The sequence below is a fragment of the Myotis daubentonii genome, chromosome 10, assembly GCF_963259705.1.
Source record: "Myotis daubentonii chromosome 10, mMyoDau2.1, whole genome shotgun sequence".
NCBI lineage: Eukaryota > Metazoa > Chordata > Mammalia > Chiroptera > Vespertilionidae > Myotis > Myotis daubentonii.
In genome coordinates, this window is record NC_081849.1 from 9,867,116 (window position 1) to 9,895,114 (window position 27,999).

General features: G+C 40.7%; 1 protein-coding gene across 1 annotated transcript in view; it reads left to right on the plus strand.

The window, feature by feature from the left end:
• The window catches only part of FOXP2 (forkhead box P2), a 704,673-nt gene that overhangs the window by 75,514 nt on the left and 601,160 nt on the right, over positions 1 to 27,999 (plus strand). The window lies entirely within an intron of this gene.

Genomic DNA, 27,999 nt, shown 5'->3' on the forward strand with positions numbered 1-27,999 from the left:
AGGTAGCTAAGCTACCATAGTTAGCTTTTTTTAAATTCAGCTACTACAACGTGATTCATGCCATGAGCACATAGGAAGTGATGGTTCGTGGAGAGCACCCAAGGTTAATTGGTGGTGATTGTCCTGAGGACTCTGGACCCCCCAGACGCCTTAGCCACCCTGGGGGCAGAAGGGAGTGGCATCTTGGCATATCTGTAGATATTTGTGCCACAGCATGTACTTCAGTACTCTGGTCTGTAACAGGCAACAGTGTTTTCCAAAGGGTACTTAGTTTCCACAACAAGTGATGTAAGATTTTTACAAAAATATTTATGCTGAAAACTGTATTCTATAGAATGTTTTGAATCTTGCTGTGGACCTCTCCCATTGGATAATTTCATTATCCTGGGTGGGAAGTATCTACTAAGTGGCCCAATAATCACCCTTCTTCCCCACCTAGGTTTTTAATTAAATAAGAATGAAAAGAGAGTCACATATTTGCCAATAAGATGGCTCACTCTTCCTTCCTTGGCAGAGGGTAGTAAGGCCCTGAGAGAAGACCAAGAACTCACAAGGGTTATCTGAGTAAGTTCCCTAAAGACTCAGGAAACGACATGAATAGGGAAGAAGCGTTCCCCCCAATGCCATTATGTAATTTGCCATCATTAATCGTGGAGAGCTGTGAAAAGTAAAACATTTTATATAATAAAAGTAGGGCTTTATCAGGATCTCTTCCTAGAGCAGTGATGGCGAACCTATGACACGCGTGTCAGAGATGACACGAGAACTCATTTTTTTGGTTGATTTTTCTTTGTTAAATGGCATTTAAATATATAAAATAAATATCAAAAATATAATTTGTTTTACTATGGTTGCAAAATTTCTATATGTGACATGGCACCAGAGTTTAGTTAGGGTTTTTCAAAATGCTGACACGCCGAGCTCAAACGGTTCGCCATCACTGTCCTAGAGCCTCTCAAAAGGATGTTATTTCCCAAAAGAGCACCTCAAACTGAAGTTTTTCCAGCTGATGGCTTAGGAAAATTATGTGTTGTATAAAAATCATTAAAGAAATCAGAATCTTTTATTTTTGGTCAACAGTTGTAAGCTTAGGAAGCACTAATATTTCAGAAACAGTATTGTATGTAAATACCAATTTTCTTAATGTTATTGTAAATTCCAAAGAATCATTGGAACTTGAAATATATATGAGAGGTGAATTTTGAATGAGGGGGTGGATGAAATTTCAAGTATCTGAGAAGATTCAGAATAATTTCTAGAAGGTTCACTTCAAGTGAATAGTCTGGAAAGTAAGAGCATTGTTGTTGTTTTTTTTCTTTCTTATTGAATTTACTAGAGGCCTGGCGCGTGAAATTTGTGCACTGGAGGGGGGTGTCCCTCAGCCTGGTCTGCAATGTCCAAGCAATCTGTACCTCTCCTGGCCAGAGGCCTTCCAAAGCTGGGCGTGGAACACTTGCCTCGTCCCCCCCGACCCCGGCCGCTCCATGCCCGCTGACCAGAGACCCTCCACAGCTGGAGTGGAATGCTTGCCTCGTCGCCGCGGCAATGAAGCAAGCATTCTGCCAGACCGCTCACGCTGCCCACTCTCAGCGGCCGCCCTCCCCGGAACTGGGGGACTCCAGTGGGGCTGAGAGGACTGGGCGCCGCCATCTTTATGACAGTGATGCTTAATTTGCATATTGCCCTTTCATTAGATAGGATTGGGGTGATATTGATGAATAAAATTGCATAGATTTTAGGTATGCTTACCACACAAGACAAGTCTGCCACCACCGTTTATCCTCCCTTTACCCTCTTCTGCCTGCCTTCCCACCCTACCCACACTCTTTTTTCCTTCTGGTAATCACCATACTGTTTGTGTCTATGAGTTTTTGGTGTGTTTTTTCTAAATTCCTTCACCTTTTTCACTGAGTTCCTTAACCCACCTCCCCTCTGACAGTTTCAGTCTGTTCTCTACCTATGAGTCTGTTTCCATTTTACTTGTTAGTTTATTTTGTTCATTAGATTCCACACATGAGTGTAATCATATGGTACTTGTCTTTCTCTGACTGGCTTATTTTACTTAGCATGATAATTTCCAGGTCCACTCATGCTGTCACAAAGGATAAGATTTCCTTCTTTTTTATGGTTGAGTAGTATTCCATTGTGTAAATGTACCACAGCCTTTTATCCACATCTACAGTTGGACACTTGGACTGCTTCCATATCTTGGCTATTGTAAATAATGCTGCTATGAACATAAGGGTACACATATTCTTTCAAATTAGTGTTTCATGTTTCTTAATTTGTATTTCCAGAAGTGGAATCACTGGATAATAAGACAGTTCCATTTTTAATTTTTTGAGGTAACTCCGTACAGCTTTCCACAGTGGCGGCACAAATCTGTATTCCCACCAACAGTACAAGAGCTTAAATTTGCATGGTATTACACCATTTATGTTAACTTAAAAAAAATCTCTGTGAAAACATGTTGTATTTGCTACATGTAACCCATCTTAACTCAAGGTACTCTATTTTCTGGCATATGGTTGCATCTTAACAAATGGGTGTGTCTCTCTTTTCTTTTCTCCATGTTGCTTAGTAAATCATTTGTGGAGTGATTTACTGTTAATGAAAGTATTGCTGTTAATGAAAAAAAATCTATACTAATAAAAGAGTAATATGCTAATTAGACCGGGAGACCTTCCAGAGACCTTCTGGACATTTTTCCAGACAAAGCCATGGTAGTGGGGCTGAGGCAGAGGCAATTAGAAGCGATCAGGTCAGGAGGGGAGGGCAGTTGGGGGCAAGCAGGCCGGGGGGGGGGGGCGGCAATTGGGGATGAGTAGGCTGGCAGGTAGAGTGGTTAGGGATGATCAGACAGGCAGGCAGGTGAGTGGTTAGGAGTCAGGGGTCCCAGATTGGAGAGGATGCAGGTTGGGCTGAGGAACACCACCCCTGTGCACAAATTTCATGCACCAGGCCATTAGTCTTTAATAATAACAGCATAATATGCTAATTAGACCAGATGTCCTTCCAGACGACCTTCTGGATGACCTTCTGGATGAAGCTGGGGCTGCAAAGGCCAAGGCAGAGGTGGCTGCCACGAAGGGTGGGGACTGAGGCAGATGTGGCTGCCACGGAGGGTGGAGGCCAAGGCAGAGGCGGCTGGAGTGGTGGTGGGGGCTGAGGCAGCCACCATGGCAGCGTGGGCTGAGTCCCTTGCATGAATTTTGTGCATCGGGCCTCTAGTTAAATATGATTGTGAAGTATCCTTGAGGATTTAGCATTCTGAAGAAAAATTAAAATACTATTTTTATTATTTATTTATTTATTTTGAGAGGAAGGGAGAGGGAGAGAGAGAGAAACATCAATGATGAGAGTGAATCATTTATCAGCTGCCTCTTACACAGCCCCTGCTGGAGATTGAGCCCACAACCTTGGCATGTGCCCTGATTGGGAATCAAACCAGGCACCTCTTAGTTCAGGGGTCAGCGCTCAACCACTGAGCCACATGGATGAGCTAATATACTGTTTTTAAAAAGTTCACTTTCAACTTTGATGGAAAAATCAAATTGTTTCCCAAAAGATCCCTAAAGTGCGGGAGAATCTTTATAACATTAAAAATATGCTTTCTAGTACTACCTCAAAAGGCAGAATTTAACAGAGTAATACTTTAGAGCACTACAATTAGATTATCTTTTTAAAAAATCTTTTTTAAAAAAGCATATTTTATTGATTTTTTTATAGAGAGGAAGGGAGAAAGATAGAGAGCTAGAAACATCAATCAGCTGCCTCCTGCACACCTCCTACTGGGGATGTGCCCACAACCAAGGTATGTGCCTTGACCAGAGTTGAACCTGGGACCTTTCAGTCCATAGGCTGACGCTCTATCCACTGAGCCAAACCGGTTAGGGCACAATTAGATTATCTTAAAGTTTATTTTCCTTTCATATTTTGCCCTTGCTCCTAAAAATGGAGCAATTTAAATTCATGTATTGGTCAGAACAGATTAGGTTTGTCTTGCCCTCTGCACAAAATCATATCACTCTACAGAAGATAACTGTGGCTGCACCTGGAGAAGAGAAACAAGAAAAACAGTACCGATATTCAATATACAAAAGGCTGTCAAAACGGAAAATAGTCCCTGATAGCATTTTATAGTTTGCAAAAACCTATCACATCTTTTTGATCCCCATAAAAACCCTATTTTATGTATGTATAGAGCTCAGACATTAAACAACCTCACCACAAATAAACTAACAAGGGGCCGATTTGTAGCACAAACCGAAATCCTCAGCTACCATGTCCATTGCCATTTCTTTATCATATTCCACCCTAAGGAGCAGAATTTACAGAAGTATTTTATGTCAATTTTGAGTACACAACCAGGGACATGAGAAGTTTGAAAGAGCAAGATTTTTGCTCAATTTAAGGAGCCGTTTAACTGTTTAGAATAGATTATGCAACTACACAGCTGGCTACCTCAGCTAATAATGATGGTTAGAAATGGGTAGGCAGAGGCTAGATGGCCGTCTATTGAGCTTATGTTAGACTGGATGACCTTTAAGATCCTTTCCAATTCTGAGATTTCATGACTTTCTGGTGCTAATGATGCCGTTTCAGCTTGTTGCCAAGTAACACGACTATTGTTTTCTCTGCCTGTCATATACAGCATTGGCAGTAACTTACTTTTCCTTATATACCATGACAAATTTATATCATACTGGTAGTGTCATATTAGCCATTAGCTTTCTCAAAGTTTCTTACCTCTAAAATGTTTAAATCTATTTTAAAGTTGCTGCTAAAATTTCATTTAAAAACATGTGAAAGAAAACTCCTTTGATGAATTATATGTTCTAAAATATAACAACCCTGATTTCTTTGCCTTTCTTTTCTTTTCAAGCTTCATCAAACATACTCTCCTTAATCCAGCATTGCCTGTAGTGGTTAATAAAGCGGCTCTTTCATTCATCTACTCACTCATTCTACAAACATCCATCGAATCTATGAGCAGAGCACTCTTCTAAACTAAGACAATACGATCTACGGTGTAGAATCCTTTTTTTAAAATTAGGTTTACTGGGTGGCACTGGTTATTAACATGTGTTTCAAGTGTACAACTCTATAACACATCCTCTGTCCATTACATTGTGTGCTCACCTCCCAAAGTCTAGGCTCCTTCTGTTTCCATGTATTAGACCCGCTTTACCCTCTTCAGCCTCTCCTCATCGCTCTTTCCCTGTGTATCTATGAGTTTTCTGCTTTCTGTTTATATCTCGAATACGAGTGAAATCATATGGTTCTTGTCCTTTTGTCTGACATTCGCTTAGCATATTCTCAAGATGCATCTGTGTTGTCACAAATGGCAGCTTTTCGTTCTTCCTTATGGCTGAGTGCTATTCCATTCTATATATCCCGTCTTCCTTAACCAACCACCCACTTAGGTGTCTGTGGTGCTTAGCTATTGTATAATGCTACAGTGAACATAATGATACGTATATCTTTACAAATAAATATTTCGAAAATTTGGGGTAGATATCCACAAGAGGGGTTGGTATCTCGATTCTTAATTTTTGAGGAAACTATGCTGTTTTTGTTAGTGACTGTAATAATTCACATTCCTATCAGAAGTGTACGAGGATTCCTTATTTCTACATCCTCTTCAACACTTATGATTTGTCTTATTGATAATGCCATTCTAATAGGCATGAGGTGATTTGGATTTGTGTTCCTCTTAAAGCTAATGGAGCTGAGCATCTTTTCAAATATATGTTGGCCATTTCTATGTCTTCTTGGGAAAATTGTGTGTTCTGTACCAAACATACAATTTAATTGGATTGTTTGGGCTTATTTTATTGTTGTTGAATTATATGAGTTATTAATGTATTTTGGAGATTAGTCCTTTATTAGAAATATTATTTGAAAATATCCTCTACCATTCAGTTGGTTGACTTTTTATTTTGTTGGTTTCTTTTGCAATGCGTAAGTTTTTTAGTTTGTTATAGTTCCATTCACTTATTTTTGCTTTTACTTTTATGGCCTTTCAAGTAAATTTTAAAAATTCTTTCTGAGATCAGTGTCCTTAAGTTTAATACCTTGCTTTCTTCTATGTATTTTATTGCTTCAGGTTTTATACTTAGGTCTTTGTTTATGGTAAAAAAAGAGGAGCTTACTTTTATTCTTTTGTATATAGCTTTCCAATTTCCCAATATCATTTATTAAAGTGGCTCTTTGTTCTCTATTGTATATCTCTCCTTTGTTGGAAGTTAGTTGCCTATATACATGTAGGTTTGCTTTTGTGCTCTCAACTCTGTTATATTAGTCTGTGCGCCTATTCATCTGCCAATACCATACTGTTTGATTATTGTCACTTTGGAGTATAATTTGAAGCCAAGGAGTGTCATAACTCCAGTTTTAGTCCTTTTGGCAGGATTGCTTTGACTGTTTGGGGTCTTTTGTGTACTATGCAAATTTGATAATTCTTTTGTTCTATTTATTTGAAAATTGTTATTGGGATTTTGATAGGGATTGCATTACATCTGTACGTTGTTTAAGGTAATATGGCCATTTTTACTATTTTTTATTCTTCTAATCCATGAAAATGAAATAGCTTTTCATTTCTTTGTCTTCTTTAATTTTTTTCAGAAATTATATATTTCCTTCATGTTCTTCATTTGTTGCAATTGTTTTTCCATTTAGTTTTCTGAAATTTTATTGTCAGTATATAGGAACGTAATGGATTTTTTACGTTGTTTTTTTTTTTTTTATCCTGCTCCTTTACTGTATATTTTTTTTATTGTTTTGAATAGTTTTTTAGTGGAGTCTTTAAGATTTTCTATATGAAGAGTCATGTCATCTGCAAAATGAAAATTTTACTTCTTTCCAATTTACATGCTTTTATTTCTCTTTCATGTTGCCATGGCTAGGATTTCCAGTACTATGTTGAATAACAGTGGTGATAATGGGAATCTTTATCTTGCTCCTGACCTTGGAGGAAATGCTCTTAGGTTTTTTTTGCCATTGAGTTGCAAGTTTGTCATATATGGCCTTTATTATGTTGAGGTACTTTCCTTCTATACTTATTGTATTGAGTGTTTTAATTATAAATAGATATTGTATATTGTCAAATGCTTTTTCTGCACCTATTGATATGATTATATGATTTTTATTCTTTATTTTGTTAATATGGTGCTTAAATTAATTGATTTGCATATATTACCCTATACTTGCACCTCTGGAATGAACCATTTGATTACAATGTATTTTCTTTTTAATACATTGTTTTATTCTATTTGCTAGTATTTTATTTAGGAGTTTTGCATCTGTCTTAGTCAGAGATAATGGCCTGTAATTTTCCCAATTTGGGTGTTGTTTTTACCAGGTTTCCATATCAGAGTAATGTTAGCCTCATGAAATGAATTAGAGAATATTGCCCTTTTTTAATGTTTTGGAGGAGTTTGAGAAGGATAGGTATTAAATCTTCTTTGAAAGTTTGGTAGAATTCACTAGTGAAGCCATATCATCCTGGACTTTTACTTTTTAGGAGGTTTTTGATGACTGCTTCAATTTCCTTTCTGTTAATTGGTCTATTTAAATTTTCCAGTTCTTCATGAGTCAGTCTAAGAAGGTTATATATTTGTAACAACTTGTCTATTTTTGTAAGTTACTGAATTTGGTGGCATATAGCATTTCATTGTATTCTTGCAAAGTGCTTTGCATTTCTGTGGTTTTCTTTGTAATTTCTCCTGTTTAATTGAATCTTTTCTCTTTTTCCCTTGGTGAGACTAGCCAGAGGTTGCCAATTTTATTTAAGTCTTTGTTGCATTAATTTTTTTCTATTGTCCTTTATTTCTTTATTTCTGCTCTAATTGTTATTATTTCCTTTCATCTACTGACTTTGGCTTCATTTGTTCTTCTTTCTCTAGTCTTTAATGTATAATGTTAGGTTGTTCATTTCAGATTTTTCTTGTTTCTTGAGGTAGGCCTTTAGGGTTATAAACTTCCCTCTAATGATTACTCTTGCTGTAACCCCAAATTATTGATATGTAATATTATCATACTCAATTGTCTCTAGATATCTTTTGATCCCTCTCTTTTTTTTTTTTTTTTACCTAGTTGTTGTTTAGTTCTAGGCTACTTAATCCCCACATATTTGTGGATTTTCCCGCTTTCTTTTTGCAGTTTATTTCCAACTTCAAAGCATTGTGGTCAAGAAATAGGCTCGGTATGATTTACATTTTCTTAAATTTGTTGAGGCTAATTTTGTGCTGCAACATATGGTCTATCCTTGAGAGTGTTCCATGTGCACTAGAGAATATATATTCAGGTGTTCTCTGATGCAGAGCTCTATAAACATTGATTATGCCCTTTTGGTCTAATGTGGCATTGAAGGCTAAAATTTCATTATTTACTTTCTGTTTATATGCTCTGTCCTGTGCTGGCAGTGGGGTATTTAGGTTCTCTACTATAATTCTGTTTTTATCATTTTCTTCCTTGAGTTATTGTAGTAGTTGCTTTATATATTTTTCTGCTCCCAGATTGGGTGCAAATGTATTGATAGGTGTTATGCTTTCTTGATATTTTGTCTTGTTTATCATTATAATATATCCAATTTTGTCTCCTGTTACTTTTTATATTGAAATCTATTTTGTCAGATATAAATATGGCTACACCCCCTTTTCCTTGCATGCCATTTACTTGGAGACCCTTTCACTTTGAGTCTATATTTGTCCTTACTGCTGAGATGTGTTGGCTAAGGCAGAATATAGTTGTATTTATTTATTTTAAAATTCTTTATTGTTGAAAGTATTACATATGTCTCCTTTCCCCCTTATTGACCCCTCCCAGCCTGCTCCCACCCCCCAGAACAGGCCCTCACGCTCCTATTTCTGTGTCCATTGGTTATGATCATATGCATGCATAGAAGTCCTTTGGTTGATCTCTTACCTTTCCCCGCTCCCACCCTTCCCTGACGTCCCTCTGAGGTTTGATGGTCTGTTCCATGCTTCTATGTCTCTGGATCTATTTTTGTTCATCAGTTTATGTTGTTCATTATATTCCACAAATGAGTGAGATCATGTGATACTTATCTTTCTCATACTGGTTTATTTCACTTAACATAATGCTCTTCACATCCATCCATGCTTTGGCAAATGGTAAGAGTTCTTTCTTTTTTATAGCAGCATATTATTTCATTGTGTAGATGCACTCACAGATGCATCTTTTTAATCTTTATTGTTGAGATTATTACAGATGTCCCTCTTTTTACCCCCCCCCATAGCTCCCCTCCACAGGGTCTCCACCCCACCCCAGGCCCTTGCCACCTTATTGTCTGTGTCCAAAGGTACTGCATACATGCATATAAGATCTTTGTCTAATCTCTTCCCGCACCCTCCCACACCCCCTTCCCTCTGAGAATTGTCAGTCTGTTTCATTTCCATGCCCCTGATTCTATTCCATTCACCGGTTTATTCTGTTCATCAGATTTTTTATTCATTTGATTTTTAGATTCACTTGTTGATAGATATGTATTTGTTGTCACTTTGTTGTTCATAATTTTTTATCTTTACCTTTTTCTTCTTCTTCCTCTTCTTAAAGAATACCCTTCAACATTTCATATAATACTGGTTTGGTGGTGATGAACTCCTTTAGTTTTTTTTGTTGTTGTTGTTTGTTTGTTTTTTCTTATCTGTGAAGCTCTTTAGCTGACCTTCAATTCTAAATGATAGCTTTGCTGGGTAGAAGAATCTTGGTTGTAGGTTCTTGCTATTCATCACTTTGAATATTTCTTGTCACTCCCTTCTGGCCTGCATAGTTTCTGTTGAGAAATCAGCTGACAGTCATATGGGTACTCCCTTGTAGGTAACTGTTTTTTTCTTGCTACTTTTAAGATTCTCTCTTTGTCTTTTGCCCTTGGCATTTTAATTATGATGTGTCTTGGTGTGGTCCTCTTTGGATTCCTCTTGTTTGGGGTTCTTTGCACTTCCTGGACTTGAAAGTCTATTTCTTTCACCAGATAGGGGAAGTTTTCTGTCATTATTTCTTCTAATAGGTTTTCAATATCTTGCTCTCTCTCTTTTTCTGGCACCCCCATAATTCGGATGTTGGTATGCTTGAAGTTGTCCTAGCGGCTCTTTACATTATCTTCATATTTTTGGATTCTTTTTGCTCTTCTGGTTGGGTGTTTTTTGCTTCTTTGTATTTCAAACCATTGATTTGATTCTTGGGATCCTCTAGTCCACTGTTGAATCCCTGTATATTATTCTTTATTTCAGTCACTGTATGCTTAATTTCTGAATGGTCCCTTTTCCATTTTTTTTGGCATTCTCACTAAGATCCTTGAAGGTCTCACTAAGTTCCTTGGAGGTTTCTGGAAGATTCTTGAATAACCTTATAACTGTTTTGAACTCTATATCCAGTAGTTTGCTTTCTTCCATTTCTTTCATTTGTGACATGTTTCTTTGTCTTTGCATTTTGGCTGCTTCCTTGTGTTTATTTCTATGTATTGGGTGGCTACTAAGTCTCTTTGAGTTTATAGAGTGGCCTTGTGTAGTAGATGTCCAATAGGGCCCAGTGGCTCAGCCTCCCCAATCACCTGAGGTGGACACTCTTGGTGCACACCTTTGTGGGCTGTGTGCACAGTCTTGTTGTAGTTGAGCCTTGATTGCTGTTGGTATCACTGGGAGGAATTGATCTACAGGCCAATTGGCTGTGGGGACCAGCTGTGACTACAGTGGGAGAGCTGGTGTATAGGAGACACTCTTATGAGGCAGGACTTAACTTCAGTGGGGCTTTGGTGCTCAATGAGTCTACCCCTTGAGTGTGTTACTTATGGATGTGAAGAGTTGTAATCTGGTATGTTCTCATACTGACCACTGGGTACACTGGCTCTTGGATCTCTAAGGAGGTGCAAAGTCAGTCACTGCCTGTGGCCACCCAGCAGGAGCTACTGAGAGATTTGCAGATTCCTCCTCTTTGTATCAGGTTTGGAAGTGCCCAGACAAGGCCCAGCTCTGAAGCAAGGCAGGCTGGTGCTAATGCTGTCCTTGGGCCTTTTATTGATAGGTTTGGAGCTCTGTGACCCAGCTGCAGCTTGTTTGACAGGTTTTAGGCTGAGAAAGGACAGGCCATTCATATGCAAAAACCTCTGTGCATATAGCTTGGGTAGGGTTGAAAATTGGGTGGGGCAGGTCTCAGGGAATGTTCAGGGCAGAACAAACAGAAATGTCTGCCAGTCAGCCCTGCACCAGGAAGGTCCCAGCATGGGAACAATGACCATTGTGAGCACCTCCATCTGGAAGAAAGCTGTCCCGCATTCCTGCCACAATGCCAGGCAGTCCAGTTTCTCCCTGTATCTGTCTGGGTCCCTCAGAGCCTCGCCTGACACTAGAGCTCAGAGCAAACGGGAGCTTGTAAATTCAGTTCAAGGTGCCGGCCTTTTAAGAGGAACAGCTGGGTCTCCAGCAGCCTTTGTGTCACTCAGCCCCAATCCGCACTTATTTTTACAGTCTGCAGTTCTTACTGCCCATAGGGACTTCTTTCCCCAGCTCTGGAACCCTGGGCTGGGGATCTGGTGTGGGGCTGGGACTCCTTGCTCCTCAAGGTATCCTCCAATGAGGTGATCTCCCTCCCAATTAAAAAAGCTGCAAACCCGGGTGTTTGACCAGCCTGTTCTGCACCTTCTACCAGTCTCAACACGCTTTCTTCTTTACCTCTATAGTTGTAATACTTCCACTCAACCAGCTTTCCCACAGTTCTGGGTGATAGTTGTTCTTTATTTTAGTTGTAATTTTGATGTGGTTGTGGGAGGCAGCAAGTACAGGCGTTTACCTATGCCGCCATCTTGGTTCCTCCTGGTTTTGTTTTTGATCCATCCCACTACCACATGCCTTTTAACTGGTGAATCAGCCCATCCTATATAATAAAAGGCTAATATGCAAATTGACTGAACAGTGGAATGACCAGTCACTATGACACGCACTGACCACCAGGGAGCAGACGCTGAACATAGGAGCTTCCCCCTGGTGGTCAGTGTGCTCCAATAGGGGAAACACCGCTCAGCCAGAAGCCAGGCTCAAGACTGGTGAGCACAGCGGCGGTGGTGGGAGCCTCTTCCGCCTCTGCGGCAGCACTAAGGACCTCTCAGGGGATGTCTGCCTGCTGGCTTAGGCCCACTCCCTGAGAGGGCACAGGCCAGGTTGAGGGACACCACCCCCCAACCCCTGTGAATGAATGTCATGCACCAGGCCTCTGGTTTATATATAATGTGATTAATGTTATATGAAGATTTCCAATAGTCATATTTTCTTTTGTTTTCCAGCAGCTCTGTGTCTCCATTGTTTCTTTCCCCTCGTATTTCTGTTTGTTATTTTAATTTGGTGATACTCTATGCTCTTTTCCTGCTACTTCTCTTTTTTTGTGTTATATGTCTATATTTTTTGTGTGGTTACATTGGACTTATGCAAAATAAGGTTTTATATGTCCTTTTTTTTTGCTTTTATTTATTTATTTATTATTATTATTATTATTTTTATTAGTTAAGGTATTACAAATGTGTCCTCATCCCCCCCATTAACCCCCAAACTCCCCCCCCCCCCCCGCCCCGCACACTCATGCTCCCATCCCCCTGTTGTCCATGTCCATTGGTTTGGCTTATATACATGTATACAAGTCCTTCGGTTGATCTCTTCCCCTTACCCCCTCCCTCCCCTACTTTCCTTCTGGGGATTGATAGCCTGATTGCTGTTTCTCAGTCTTTGGGTCTGTCCCTTTTCATCAGTCTATGTTGTTCTCTATAATCCACAAATGAGTGAGATCATGTGGTATTTATCTTTCTCTGACTGGCTTATTTCACTTAGCATAATGCTCTCCAGTTCCATCCATGCTGTTGCAAAAGGCAAGAGTTCCTTTTTTTTAACGCAGCATAGTATTCCATCGTGTAGATGTACCACAGTTTTCTAATCCATTCATCTGCTGATGGGTACTTAGGCTGTTTCCAAATCTTAGCTATGGTGAATTGTGCTGCTTTGAACATAGGGGTGCATATATCCTTTCTGATATGTCCTTTTTCTTGTGGTGCATCTTATCCATTCACCTCCCATTTTATGTTACTATTGTCACAAATTATTTTTTTTTATGTGGTGTGTTCATTTCCAAATTGAGCAGCTATTGGTTTTTGTTGTAGTTACTTTACCTACTTTAACCTGTAAGTTATATTTAAGTATTTAATACTCTATTCTAAACAAGAGTTGCAATTTACTACTTCTGTCTGTGAGTCATCTTACTCATAGTTTGTATCCTTTTGCCTTTTTGTTTCAGGTGGAAAAATCACTTTTCAACGTTTTTTATAATGCAGGTCTTGGGCTAAATACCTTCAGCTTCTGTATGTCTGGAAAAACCTTTATTTCTTTTTTTAATGTATTTTTATTTATTTCAGCGAGGAAGAGAGAGGGAGAGATAGAAATATCAATGATGAGAGAGAATCATTGATCAGCTGCCTCCTGCAAGCCCTCTACTGGGGATTGAGCCTGCAACCTGGGCATGTGCCCTTGACTGGATAAAACCAGAGATCCTTCAGTTTGCAGGCTGATGCTCCATACACTGAGCAACACCGGCTAGGGCATGGAAAAGCCTTTATTTCTTATTTATAGCTAAAGGATAACTTTGCTGGATATCTTATTCTTAACTGGTGATTTCTCTCTTTCAAATTTTGAATATTTAATTCCATTCTCTCCTGGCTTATATTGTTTCTGCTGAAAAATCCATCATATTCTAACAGGTTGTTCTTAATATGTTACTGTTTTCTTTTCCCTGGATGCCTTGAGAATTTTTTATTTGTCATTACTTTTTTACAATTTTAACATAATGTGTTTTGGAGAAGGCCTTTGTGTATCGAGATAATTCGGTGTTTTGTTATCTTTTTTAAAGATTTGAGAATCCAGTTCTTTACATAGGTTTGGAATATTCTCATTAATTTTTGTTTGAATAGTCTCTCTATTTCCTTCTCTCCCTCTTCTCCTTCTAGTATACTCAGTATTCTTATGTTGCTCTTTTTAATGGAGTCAGATAGCTTTTGTAGGGTCTTTCCTCTTTTTTTTTTTTTTTTTTAACTTTCCATTCCCTCTCTTCTTCCACCTGAGTTATTTCTAGATTTCTTTCTTCTGTGCCACTGATTTTTTTCTCCACCTGGGCTGATGTATTTTTCAGCATGCTAGTTCATTTTTCATCTCATTTATTGAGTATTTTTCAGAATTTCTGTTTGGTTCTTTTTATAGTTTCAGTCTTGTTGGTGAAGTAATCCTTTTGATTGTCGATTTTATTTTTGAGCTCACTGATTTCCTTTTTTGAGTTTTCTTGTATCTTGTTGAGTTTTTTTTTATCTGAAAGTTTGAATTTTCTCATGCAAAGCACAGAATCCCATGTCTTTAAGTTTAATTTCTGTTGTTTTTTAGCATTTTCTTTCTCAATTCCCTTGTTGCCTTGATTATTCATTGTGCTTGATGAATTATGTTTTTGCCTGGGCATTTGTGGCAAAGAAAACTTCCTTCTTTTTCTTCTTTTCCTCCTACTCCTCTTCTTTCCTTCTCCTTCCTTTTCTTTTTTCATTTTTTTTAAATACTATTATTGGTTTTAGAGAGAAAAAGGTAGAGGGATAGAGAGATAGAAACACTGATGAGAGAGAAACATAGATCAGCTGCCTTTTCTGCATGCCCGCCACTAGGGATCAAGCCCACAACCCAGGCATGTGCCCTCACCGGGAATTGAGCTGTGAACTCCTGGTTTATGGTCTAATGCTCAACCCCTGAGCCACCCCAGCCAGGCCTCTTCTTCTTCTTCTTCTCCTTCTTCTTCTTCTTCTTCTTCTTCTTCTTCTTCTTCTTCTTCTTCTTCTTCTTCTTCTTCTTCTTCTTCTTCTTCCTCTTCTTCCTCTTCAAGTATTTGACACTTCAGTGTTTAGCAGGTAGATAAATATGTAGAGGTCTTACTTTTTCCAATCAGTAATGTAGAAGCACAAGTTTGTAGTTTCTATTATCTGTCCTTCTGGGCTTGAGGGATTTCTATGGGAAGGTGTCACCTTGGCTATGAAAATTGCTCTGTATTCCTTGAGGAGGTAGGTGTACCCTTTATGCCTCTGTTGCCTTGGTCTTGGGCACCACTCCCGAGGACGTTGGCCTATCACTTAGGCATATAGTAGTATATTGGCCTAACCATACGGAATTTACAACACGGCGACTGGCTTTCAGTGAGCATGTGAGAGAGATTTTGAAACCCAATTATAGAAATGTCAGTCCATTGTTTTGCCATATTCTGGTCATTAGAAGATCCAGCCCACACTCCAGGGAAAGAAGTTTTACAGGATAGAGATACCAGGAGAGAAAATCATTGGGAGCTATCCTAAAGGCTGCCACCACAGGCATAAAACCTAGCAGACTGCTTTCCTTGTTATATTCCTTATCACGTTGAAAGACATGGGTATCCATCACATATAACAAAGCAGAAAACCCTGAAAGCCATTTTTAATTTTCCCTCTTTTGTTCCTTAAACTTACTCAATCACAAGGTGAAATGGACACTGATTTATAAACATCTATAAAATATGTCCTGTTTACTTCATCACCATTGCTACTGTCCTAGCTCAAATTTTCATTCTTTCATATTTGGATTACTTTTTATTCATCCTTATTCTTATAGTTTCTTCAGTTCCTTTTTCCATGCAATTAATATTTGACACTAGTTGTTGCCCAGTTCCCCTTCTACCCCTGGCTTTTATATAGCTTGTGGGACTGATTCATTTGATCCTAGTGTTGAACACTAACTGGACATGGTAGACATGCAGACTTTCAACTGAATGATTAGGCAGTAGAGGCAGCGTGGGGGTCAGTACTAAGAACTCCTTAACTATCCCAATGACCCTGAATGTTCCTCATCTTTTTCCTGGATTATTGGATTTTTTCTCCCCCTGGGAGAAATATATCTTTTTTCTTTAGTAAATCAGAGCCTCTTCTCTCTCTCTCTCTCTCTCTCTCTCTCTCTCTCTCTCTCTCTCTCTCTCTCTCTCCCTTTCTGAGTTCTAGTCTTTACCTGCTACTTTTTGATCACTGGTCTTGACTTCTTCCTTTCCTTTGGGTCACCTACATCATCTGACATATAAGAAATAAAGAATGCCAAATGTATAACAAATAAGCAAGTATTCATAAGCTTTTTCATATAAAAACTAATAAAAGCTATTACATAGTTTCACCATGAAAACAAAATAAAATGCTTTTCTGAAAGGTGCAGTAAGCTCAAATCTTATTTTCTTTGCAGAAAATGCTTTCCAGTACACATCTGCTATTTGCTGAGGTTAGAGTAACATCAGTAACTCTAGCTGTTTAACTACCACCAAGACCTTTTCTTCTTATATTATTACTAGTGCCCTGGTGCATGAATTCATGCACATTGAAAGGAAATTAATTAGAAAGTGGGTGGCGGGGCAGGACTGGGTGAGACAGGCCGAACATGCCCTGGAGCCAGCTCGGCCAGTCATACCTGGGGCAGCGTCACGGCTCCAAGGGCATCTGTGGAGTGAGTGGGGTCCCTCCAAAAGGTGGGGTCCCTCGGCCTGGCCTCTGGGGATTGGGCCCAAACAGGCTCTCTGACATCCCCTGAGGGGTTCCGGATTGTCAGAGGGCAGTTCTTGGGTGACACACTCTCTGGTTCCAGGGTGTGTCACCCAAGAACTGCCGCTGCCAAGTCATCGCAGCTCAGCAGCTCCTGCATTGAGCATCTGCCCCCTGGTGGTCAGTGTTCATCATAGGTACCTGATGTTCAGACGGTCGGATGGTTGCTTAGCCTTTTATATATATACTAGAGGCCCGGTGCACAAAAATTTGTGCACTCGCGGGGGAGGGGGGTCCCTCAGCCCGGCCAGTGCCCTCTCGCAGTCTGGGACTCTTTGGGAGATAATGACCTGCTGGCTTAGGCCCGCTTCCGGGTGGCAGAGGGCAGGCCCAATCCCTAGGTGCAGCCCCTGGTCGGGCTCAGAGCAGGGCCGATTGGGGAGTTTGAATGCCGCCCCCGGTCATGCACAGAGCAGGGCAGATCGGGAGGTTGTGATGCCACCCTCAGACACACTCAGGGTAGGGCCGATTGGGGGATTGAGGCACTGCCCCCTGTCACACTCAAGGCAGGGTCGATGGGGAGGTTGCAGCGCCACCCCCTTTCATGCACAGAGCAGGGCCAATTAGGGGGTTGGGGCACTGCCCCCTGTCACTCACAGAGCAGGGTCCATCAGGGGGGTTGGGGCTCCGTACCCTGTCACGCACAGAGCAGGGTCGATCAGGGGGTTGGGGAGCTCCCCACTGTCATGCACAGAGCAGGGCCAATCAGGGGGTTAAGGAGCTCCCCCCTGTCACTCACAGAGTAGGGCCAATAGGGGAGTTGGGGCACCGCCTCCTGTCACACACAGAGCAGGGTGGATCAGGGGGTTGGGGCCCCACACCCTGTTACACTCAGAGCAGGGCCTATGGGGAGGTTATGGCTCTACCCTGTCACACAAAGAGCAGGGCCTGTCGGGGGGGGGAGTTGGGGCGCTGCACCCTGTCACACACAGAGCAGGGCCGATCAGGGGGTTGGGGCGCCGCACCCTGTCACACACAGAGCCGCAGGGCGATCAGGGGGTTGGGGAGCTCCCCCGTATCAGGCACCCTGTCACACACAGAGCAGGGCTGATCAGGGGGTTGGGGCGCCTTCCTCTGTCACAAACAAAGCAGGGCGGATAGGGAGGTTGTGGGCCAGCCCCCGTCAAATAAAGACCCGCAGAGCGATCAGGGGGTTTGGGCGCTGCCCCCTGTCACGCTGATCCAGGTGCCAGGAGGCCTCTCAGTTCCGCTGATCCCGGTGCTGGGAGGCATGTTACCCTTTTACTATATAGGATAGAGGCCTGGTGCATGGGTGGGGGCCAGATTGTTTGCCCTGAAGGGTGTCCTGGATCAGGATGGGGGTCCCCACTGGTGTGTCTGGCCAGCCTGGATGAGGGGATGATGGCTGTTTGCAGCTGGTCACACACCTTTCAGGGTGGGGGTCCCCACTGGGGTGCCTGGCCAGTCTGGGTGAGGGACTGAGGACTGTTTTCAGGCCGGTGAGTGACTGAAGCTCCCAACCGCTCCTTTTTCTCTTTTTCTTTTTTATTCTGGGCCAGCTTTAGCTCTGAGGCTTGGCTCCAGCTCTTAGGCCTCCGCTGCTGAAAGCAGGTATCTGGTTTGTTTGGGTTCTATAATCGAAACACTGTTTCAACGCCAGCTCTGATATCCCGGCTGGCTGAAAGCAGGTTTCTGGGGTTTTGTTTAGCGTCTATATTTGTAACAATGCTTCAAACTGCAAGCTCAGAGGCCGGCAGCGGCAGGCGGGGAACGTTGGAGTCCTCCGTCACTGAAGCAAGCAAGCCTCATGTTCGCTTCCAGCTGCCTGGCTGCCGGCCGCCATCTTGGCTGGCAGTTAATTTGCATATCGCCCTGATTAGCCAATGGGAAGTGTAGCGGATGTACGGCTAATTACCATGTTTCTCTTTTATTAGATAAGATAGATTAACTCTCATCGTGTTTTGAATCTTTTTTATCTAGCCAACAAACTGCATTTATTAAAATAGTAAAATAATAAATTATTTCCACTTGTTTTTAATCAAATAAAACTAAATGCCAGCTGGAGCTTCTTAAGCTAACAAGTGAAACCTTTGACTTACCTGCGATGAGTTGAAAACAAATGTAATATAAAATATAGCAGAATCATGGATAATATCTAACTTATATTTAGTATGCTGATCTTGAGTGAAACAATAATTTTCTTTGTATTACTTGAAATACTAAGGAAGTGGTAACCATATCATGGTGAAACATGGTGTAAGGAACCCTGGTTTGAGAACTCGGTGTAGATTTTATACATATCATTGTTACTGTTGTAATTAGCCAGATATCTATACTAGAAGGCAAAGGGGAGACCAGACATTATAAGCATGGCCACCTGGGTAGCTTCATCAGGAAGCTGCAACTTCACACTCCTCAGGGGACCACAGGTCCATTCCCTGCAGACCGCCGGGGGAAAGGACTGGACAAAAGGGAAGATGGTCACATGCAAAGTCACGTGGAGATGATGAAGGGAAGGTACTGGCCTGTCAGGGTAGCCTGGGAACAGTTGGCCAGAGGGCGAGAAGCCACTGCAGCATGCACAGTTAGAGAATACATAATTCTCAGACAAAAGAATTCTCTCTTGTGCCTCTCTTATTCCTCTGGCTATGTTCCTGCATCCCTGCCCCTTGCCTGTGTTCCATTGCCATGCGGCCCGAGCAGCCAGAGGACCGATGGCCATGCAGACCCCACACACCATGGACTGCAGGTGGAAGCACAAGATAAGCTACCCTGATGCTCTACCATACTGTGCCCGTGTGGAACCGCAGCCCTGGGCAACGGCTTTCCTCCTAGCCCTGGGGAAGACCCAGCCAGACTTCTTCCAGGGTGGGGTGAAGGGAGAGGGAGGGGACCTTGGAAACTCAGGAGCTTAATTCCACACAAATAAATGCCACTCATTCTCCCGTGTGAGTCTCAGGACACTCCTTTTCTGTCACATTGCAAAAAGCCCACTTCCATTGGGACACAGAGTACTCCCCACTGATAACAGAATCATCATCAGCATTTTTAAATTAGAAAGACTGAGGGATTCCTTGAGCACCGTTTAATATTGTTAGATTTTCTAGTAGCTACTAACTTAAAAAAAACTGCAAAAAGATTGAGTAGCTATGTGAAGTCCCTTTCTCTACTGATAAACTTTAAATGGTCAATTTAACTTGTTCAATGGTAATTTAATTATTAAAAACAGGTAATACTTAATACCTCATAGCCTTCTGTGCTTCTTTTACTTTAAGAGTGGGGGGGGGGGGGGAGATAGTCATGTTTTTATACTCCCTAACAAAAAAGGGTGGAGCCTCAGACAGCTGGCCCTTCATTTGTCCCAATGTGCCATGTAATTGGTTTTGATTTCCCTGTAAGGAGTCATTAAAAATTGGGGAAGCACTATCTTAAGTATCCATTTCTCCCTTACAAGGAACAATCACCATTAGCAGTTCCTTGGCATTTTTCTAGAAATAGTCGATGCATATGTAAACATGTGTCTCTGTATGTCATTTTTTTATATATGGTAATTTAAACATGTATACTGGATGTATTCTGCTTCTGGAAACAGTCCCTGTTAGTACATATAGTGCCACTCTTTTGTGTGTGGGTTTTTCTGGGGGAGGGAGCTGCATTGTTGCTTATTAAATAAATATAATTTTTATTTATAAATGGTAAATTTTTAAGGTTTATTAATATCTGCTTAAAATAGGCGTGCCTTCTTTATATATCTGCTTTAACAAAACAACATTTTAAACTTCTTAAGATTGCAATGGTTTATGTCACTGGTGGTCACTTTATGCTCTTGAGGTTTTCTTACATATCAATTTTCTGTCCTTGGCTGAACTATTGTGTTTCTAACTGGGCTTTTATTGTACAAACAGAATGTTTTTGATCAGACTGTATTTACATGACAGCCTGGAATTGTGGCATTTTGTTAAATACATAGTTCATATTTAAAATATTGTCTAAATATTTATTCACATGATGGATTACTGTGGCTCAGAAAAGGCAGTTATAACCTATTAAGTAAATAATTTTAGTTTTAAAAAAATGCGAAAGGCTTTGAAGGGGTCATAATGATTTCTCAGTTGTTAGAAACAGCCATTGAACACCCTTGCTTTTTTCTCTAAGTGGTATTTTAATTCTTAAGTGTTTAAGCAACAAGATAAAACAGAGTGGGGAAAAACAAAGGAAAAAAATAAACCAGTTGCCTGCAGGTATTAGGTTTTCTTCCTTCTTTCCCATGATCAGTTACCATCTCTCCATCATGAAAAAAACAAATAGACAAACAAAATTACAGCCAAGCAAACAAAAGAGTACTACTGCAGAAAAATTTTTAAGGTTTCTGGAGGCTAAAGCAAAACTTCAAAATATATAATTGAAACAGCAAAAACATTTAAAAGAGGTAGATGTATTTCACTCAAGTTTGAAAGGTTTTCATAATAAATTGCTGTTTGACTTAAGTTTGATCTTTGTGAAACTTGTGTATATGAAATATTTTCTTATTTTTAAATGAGTTTGAAAACTGTGCAGTTAATGCTGCTTCTGTTTTTTGTGTTTTTTTGTTTTGTTTTGTTTTGTTTTCAAAAACAGAGACAAGGTTTCTTGGTATTGTTAATTAATTTAAACATATATTTGTGTATGTGTGTTCATATTATTTTCTGTTTTTCAATCAGATGGCACCAAGTACTTTTATTTATAATTCAAAGACCGTTTGAACTTTACAACCCTTTGTATTTATTTAAGATTAATTTGTTATTTCTAAAGAAAATAAGGAAAATATTTTTGTGTGTATTTTTTAATGCCCTCCTCAGCTCATCTACCCATTGTAGATCTGTGATTTTAACACCTTTGACAAGCAAATAGAAAGAGCATCCGATGTGGTGCTTGGGCCTCTTGGTGCTACTGTTGCTGGAGGATTGGGTGGGTGGAATTCCTCCGTTGCTGGTGGGAGTCGGGTTCTTGTGATATCTTGAGAAAAGGAATCTTCTAAGACTCCCGCAGGAGAATGAGTGCTTTTTATTTGTGTGGAGTAACATTCCTGTTTGCAAAGTCCCATGTCTCTTAAACTGGTTCTGGAAAATACGCAGCTGGGGCTCCAATAAAACTAGAAGCAAGGCCCGTGTCCAGAGTTTCCGTCCCATGGGGGAGTGGAGACCAGAGTAGCATCAGCCTAGCTTCAGTCCATCAGTCCATTGTGTGGGTGGATGCAGGGGAGCATGCCCCCAGCTACAGGAGAGCCAGGAGCCCAGCATGCAAGACAGAGGGGGGGGGGGAGAGAGAGAGAGAGAGAGAGAGAGAGAGAGAGAGAGAGAGAGAGAGAACATTTTTGTTCAGGAATTAAGAGTTAAGTATCTCAGATTTCATGTCCTTGCAGTGGCCACGCCTATTCTGGTGTGACTGACAGTTAAGCATCTTCATGTGTCCCAGGCCTTACTGGGAGAAAGGTTGAAGTTGGTAGTGTGTGGGCAGGCTAAATAGCCATCTCAGAAGAAGATTTGAATTTATTTAAGGAAAAGGGGATGGAGGATGGTGATATCCAAAGGGAAGGGCTACACAGCACTGAGTCAAAGGGTATTGGGTCGACGATGGCAGCAAAAATGTACTTAGTAGAGTGACATAAGGAAGGGCATGAAGAAGCAGCAGGAGAGCCTTGCTGGGCTGCTTTGGCTCACTGAGAAGCCAGAGAAAAGGGGGCCTTGGAGACAGGTTTGGGGGGCTTGCCCGGGACAAGCTGTCGCTTCCCATTGCTCCCCTGGTTGCAAGCCTTAGGGTTGGGGCATATGTGCCTGTGAGAAACGGCAGGGGCATGATCCTTGGAGGGAGAGTGCTCACTGGGTCATTTGTCCTGAGCATATTTTTTCTCTCTTGGAGGTGGAAATCTTAAAGGAGGTCTCAGGGGAGGGTCTCAATAGAATATTCATCAGCTTTCCAGGTGTGTTCTTTCAGGATTGAGGTCTCCACGGATTGTTCCATGCCTCAGAGGGGTTTATTAGTCAATATAGCTGGTCCCGAGGCAGCCACAGCATCACTTGCCTGGTTTTGCTGCTTTTCTGGGCCTGGAGCCTGGAGCTGAAATACAACTAAAGCCTAGATGTTATCTTTAGGGAAGAAAAGACCAGGGGTTTTAAACTGCCTGGCCAGTGATATGAAAGGTCAGGGGTCTGAACCACATGACTAGTGATATGCTAGGGGAGGATAGGCTACCCTGGGGTTGAGGTTCTTGTTTTCCCAGTTTTGCCCCTTGCTAGCATCCGGGGCTTTCTGCCTGGGTGAGGTCTGTACCTGGCCCACCGTCCTTGCTCTGCTCTTGTCTAATACTGGGCATGCATCTAAATAGTAGCTTCCCTTTGCTCCTTTCCAGTTTTTAATTAGTAACCAGGTTATTGCAATGGTATCACTACCTTCTGCAAATATAACTTAAAAACAAGTCTTTTTGTTCAGTGAGGGGTCATGTTCAGGCTCAAGTTCTTTACTTCAGTGTGCAAGGGAAAAAATAGCTTCTCATCATAAAGAAAATTATAATCTCAGTAGAAAAATGTGCCTGTCTAAATTGAAGCTGAAAGTAAAAGATATTAGGAAACTCATGCACACAATTCTATATTGTGTATAGAGATAGTTTAGGAAAACAATTAGGGTAGCAGAAATCGAGTAAAGTAATCATTTTGATTATTGGTTCTCTGAAAACTTTGCTCTTTAAAATAACAATATCATTAAATCTAGTAACTGGTTATCTTACAATATGTCAAGATGGCGAAAAGAATTGTTCTGAGATGATCGGTTTAACACTGTTTTTGCATTTCAACACTTACATTTTAGTTACCTTATCTAGAACTCATAAATAAAATACACACATTTGGATTTCAACATATATATAAAGGTAAGGGAAGGTCTATTGGTCAGTTTTCAATTCATATTGTCATTTTGATGCACACTCTACAGATGGTGGAGTTTTGACTGCCCATCAGAACCAATACCTTTGAGACAGCTGTTGCAGATAAACCTCTTTTACATGTTTTAGGTCAGGAGTAGTCAAACCTGTTCCAGCACCTGCTTTTGCATATGCAATGCTGTTATGTTGTCATTTCCATTAAACAAGAAGCCATAACAGCCTCTGTGATTGTACAAAAGCCTGGAACGTCGCCTACATGAAATGGAATCCAGCTAAAAGACAACCGTGATTTCTGTTGTATAGTTTCTATTTGGGGCTTTGTTTCTGGAAGAATGCCCATAATTCAGAGGGAGGATAGAGAGGCAAGTTTATGTTTGGAGACAAGAACAGGGAAGGTGTTTGCTGTCATTGACTGTAGGGTAGTTGTGAAGTTTGACATGCCCATCAGCTACTGAATGCCACATGGGGCCCCCTACACTGCATACCTCAGTTTTCATCATCTGGTGGAGCCTGCAGCAGCATTTCCAGGCACTGGAGTCCACAACATATCTACTTTGGTTTGGAACTGATTGATCCGCGGAACAGAGCTTGCTTGTGGGATCTTTCTTTGCTATAGAATGACATAAATGATTAAAATGCTTTCTTTAGGGAAAAAAAATATATATCATTTGTTTATAGACCTTACTGCTCAGGGAAAGAAATTGTCGAATAGTGATGTAAGCAGAGTTTGTTGGAAACTTTCAGTAATGTTTGTGAATCATAGTCTTCTTCAAGTTAGGCACCTTAGAAATAACACGGGGAATGCAAATTGCTGAGGGCGGGTGAGGCGAGAGATATTTACTGTATTTCTTAAAAAGAATATTGGCACATAATAAAAACGGCACCTCAGGATTTGCAAAATGACTAAAAATTCACTCTGTCTTGCCATATATTGCTGTGGGGGAGAAAAGGGGGATACTAAGATTGATAAAGAAACGTTGCATGCTGTCATTTTAGATTACATTACGGTGAAGTTGTTTCTGATTTCTTTCTGAAAAATAGGGCAAAATGCATATGACATAGTAAGCAATGTTATCATTTGTTAATTGTGTTAATTATGTTGAATTCTGTTCATTCTGACATGGATTTACAATAAACCGGAGTAAAAATATTATTTTCTAGCTCTGGGGGGAAAATTAAAAATTCTTCCCTGCCCTTTTAACCTTGTCAAGTGATTCCCCTGCTCCTGACACGGTGCATTATTTTGCAAAGGTTGGCAGTTAACTCTTCAAGGTACCAGACATCATTTTTATTGGGATATTAATTCTCAGATGTGCTAATCTCATCAAGATTTGTGGGCATTTTCTTTCATAGGCCATTCTGATTTGTCGCTCTTTCTTTTCACAGCAGTACTAAATACCAAACCTTCCCTGATATGGAAGTTCATTAGAGATATGTCTTTGATGGCAGCCCTTTCCTGGCTTCAGTTTCAAATACCTTGATATAAAGCTTAAGAAGCCATTGTGTTGTAAGCCCTCCTTGATGTGCCTTATTTAGATCTGCATAGTAAATCAAGGAAAGTAAATAACAAGGCAGCAGATGGAAGCATGGAGATAAGGCCAGTGAACAATTGTATTTGTATTTTGTTATGATGTTGACAGCAGCTAAAATTCACTAATCTAGTTCAACTGATCTGCATTTCAAAGAAAACTCATTTAGCAGCAACTTGAAGGTTTGTAGGATAAAGTTCTTTTATTGCAGCCTTTATTGCATTCTTTGCTAATTTATCTGGTCAAGATTTATCCTTGCTTACTTAAAGCTGCAAGCATGTTACAAGGAGTCTTAAATACTATGAAAGCATTAATGTCTAGACTATGAGCTGAAGGTAATTACATATCCAGCCCTGAATAGGTTACATTTAGAAAATACTGTTGTCCAAACTCAATTGTCAGGGCAATATAGATAAGGTAGTTTTTTGTTTCTTTTTTTTCTCCCTCTCCTGCTTGTTTGCTCTGAGATTCACCCCCCACCCTCATAAATAAGTTAATATGTAATCAACTACTCAGAAATTATACATAAAATGAGTAGTTCTCCTTTAAATGTGAATCTATTGCTGCTGATATTGGGTAAGCTCTTTTGAGAATGGAAGATTACTAGTTTTGAAAGTCTGATATCCTTATTTGACTCTGTAGTTATACATATGCATACTATATAAGTGAATATGTTTAATGGGAAACTAAATGTCTTGAAATAAGCATACATTATAGACAACATGTACATAGAATATTAGTATTTTCTCATTTTGATTATGTCACTTAATGGAACTTAGTTATTTTGAAATACAGATACAGAAAGTAAATATTATATGTGTATATTTATATATTAACTAAATTTTGAGTAAATTCCACTTGTATTGGTTCCAAAAGGGTAGACTACTAGGTTAGAACAGTTATACAGAGTGAAAGGATAGTGTGGTGGTAGGCAAGCAGGCTAAATAGCCATCTCAGATGGTGATTAAAGAAAATTGAATTTATTTAAGGCTGGGGATATCCAAAGGGAAGAGCTACACCAAGCATGGCAAACTCAAAGTCTAATAGAGGCCAAATAAACATGGTTTAAGTTTATGTGGGCGGCAAAAAAACAAAAGCTTCAATTTTCATAGAAACATAGTTTATTTTGATAGAGACATGCTGATTACAAAGGGCTGAAATAAATGAGTAATCATTAACATAAAATAATAGAACATTTTAATAAAAATTAATATTTTTTCTGAACATTAAATTGCCAAACATGGAATAATTTCACAAATTAATAAGCATAACACAAATAAACCTATTTTTCTTGTTCTACAAAAACGAAATATTTCCTGTTGTGCACACCAAACAAGTCAGTACGAGACTAATGACGTGGCCATCGGCTGCTAAAATATCCACTGCTGGTACTAGTGGAGAGTAATGGTGCGCCTGCGTGTAAAGTGCATAAGGGGAATGAATGCAGCATCATTTGTTATGCCCAGATTTCAAGATCCCCAATAGACCAACAGGGAGCCAGCCGAGTCCAATGCAAAAGCAGAGAGTCTTTATTCAAACCCGGGTTTGGCTCCCAGCCTCTACTGATGCAGAGCTGAGATGAGAGTGCCAGTCCCGTGGGAAAAGGGGTTTAATAAGGGGGTTGGAGTGAGGGGAGGAAAGATGACTGTGGGCCCTGCTGATTGGCCAGGTGCAAGTCGGGTCTTGTTTCACAGGATGTGGTCATATCTATGGCGTGCACGTCCCTTGATTGTCATTGGTTAGTTTAAAGAGCAGAGGCTTGGGCTTCCGGAAAGAAGCTCCTTGCCGATCTCATGGCTGATGGCTGCTGCTTAAATATGGAGGATCCGGGGTAAGATGGAGGGCGTAGCCCTCGCCCTTTCACATTATAGCCATCAGTCATTAGCGAACATTGTAGTTTGTTATTAGTAATTATGTATATCAGGATATTGTAAAAATTAAGTTACAAAACTTTTATTAAAACGTTTCTTACGTACTGTTATGTTGGCTGGGCTGCAAAACTATTTGTTGTGGGCCGCGTGCGGCCTGCAGGCAGCGAGTGTGACATGCTTGGGCCACATAGAGAAAAGGGGGCCTTTGAGACAGGCTCAGAGGGTTAGCACAGGACCAGCTGCTGCTGCCTATTACTCCCCTGGTTGCAAGTCTCATGGGGTCCCTTAGAGTTCGGGGTACGTGCCAGTGGGGGAATGGCACAGGCGTGCTCCTTGGAGGGGAGGGCTCACTGAGTCCTTTGCTCTGTGCATATTTATCTCTTTCTTGCAGGTGGAAATCTTAGGGGAGGTCTCAGAGACGTATCTTAATAGAATATTCAGCTTTCCAGGCGTGCTCTTTCAGGGTCCTGGTCTCCACTGATTGGCCAGTCATTAGTCAGTGTAGCTGGGCCTGAGGCAGCCACAGCACCAGTTGTCTGTTTTTGCCGCTTTTCTGGGCATGGAGCTGAAATGCAACTGAGGCCCAGATGTTATCTTTAGGGAGGGGACGATTGGGGACCCACATCTTGTGAGGGAGGGTAGGTTACCAGGGGCCAGGTTCTTTTCTTTCCAAGTTTTTCCCTTTGCTAGGCATCGGGGCTCTCTGCCTTAGTGAATTTCTGTACCTGGCTCGTCGTCCTTGCAGTGGGGGTCTCACAGGGAGCTCAACTCCTATCTCTGCCATTTACACTCTGAGATTTTTCATAAAATAGTTTCTTCTGTGAATCTCTCCTGGAAACCTCCAAAGTTGGGGGTGATTCGGAAATTCACAGGGTCTTCCCAGTTAGAAGATCCTGGTCATTCACTGACAACTACCTGTATGTCAGGCATCATGCTTGACCAACATTTTATGTAGGTAATTTCTTTTCCCTAAAATAATTAATGTTTAAATATTCCGTTTTCTAAAATGTACTACTAATACAATTACCATTTAGAATGTAATTTTGTATTTCTCTTTCAAACCCCTTAGTGACTCCAGTTTGT